The sequence below is a fragment of the Penaeus monodon genome, chromosome 15 (assembly GCF_015228065.2).
Source record: "Penaeus monodon isolate SGIC_2016 chromosome 15, NSTDA_Pmon_1, whole genome shotgun sequence".
In the NCBI taxonomy this organism is placed as follows: domain Eukaryota; kingdom Metazoa; phylum Arthropoda; class Malacostraca; order Decapoda; family Penaeidae; genus Penaeus; species Penaeus monodon.
Genome location: NC_051400.1, coordinates 15,601,497 through 15,602,468, shown reverse-complemented (window position 1 = coordinate 15,602,468; position 972 = coordinate 15,601,497). Strand labels below are relative to the sequence as shown.

General features: G+C 34.2%; 1 pseudogene; it reads right to left on the bottom strand.

The window, feature by feature from the left end:
• Window positions 1-516: 516 nt before the first annotated feature.
• LOC119581781 overlaps window positions 517-972 on the bottom strand; it is an 8,439-nt pseudogene continuing 7,983 nt past the window's right edge.

Genomic DNA, 972 nt, shown 5'->3' with positions numbered 1-972 from the left:
ATGATTTTTTACTTACCTATATGATATATCCTTCTTCCTTTTACTTTTATGGTTTATTTCTGCAAAGGGTATTCACCCTCCCCAAGACCTACAGACCTACAGGCAGATAAACCATCTCAAACACTATCTTGAAGATCCACCAAATAATAGATTCACAAAATAACAAAAGGCCTGTTTCTATTTGTTTTCTTAATTGTTTGAATGGGAGAGATCCTTCATAAACATCTTAAAATAAAGAAACAGTGACTTTTATTTGCACGACTAGTCTTTTTTATTATTTCTTCTTGTTTCTCTTTTCCTTGTGCAATCATTTCCACACATGACTGCTAGAGCCAAAGGCAAAGCTAAATGAAAAGATGTCTTCATTACTGCTTTTGTTATCTTTGAAAATCTTTGCTTGACAGGTATCATTGAATATGAGATTTAATAAATGCTGTCCCAACCATCTCAAAAAAAAGTATTTTCTATCTTGTTCAAATTTTGCCCCCCCCCCCTCCCAATAAGCTTCCAATTTAAATTCTTTAATTTTTTTACATCACAATAAACACTGATGTGTCATGCACCATCAGTTAATATAAAGTTATAAAGTAATAATTCATCCATGTAATGTTTTCAATCTGTTTCTTACCATCAGCACTCATAGCTAATGTCTAAATCCTTGTAAAGTATCTAACATCTTTATGTATTGCGTACCATCTACATCACTTAAATACTCAGGCAACCAATGTCTTTGACGATGATAACCTCTGAGTCATCACTGGGGTTTGAGGTCGGGTCATCCGAGTCATAGCTTGCTTGCTGCTGCCTCTTCCTGTCATTTGCTTGTTGTTTCCTCAACTGCTTTCTTCAGCTCCTTGCGTTTGGAGTTAGACAAGTGCTGAGGGGATGTGAAACTTATTCAGTATATACAAGTGTTCATGTTTCAAGCATATAAATGTGTTTTCAAAATGATATTTATTTTAAAAATATCCA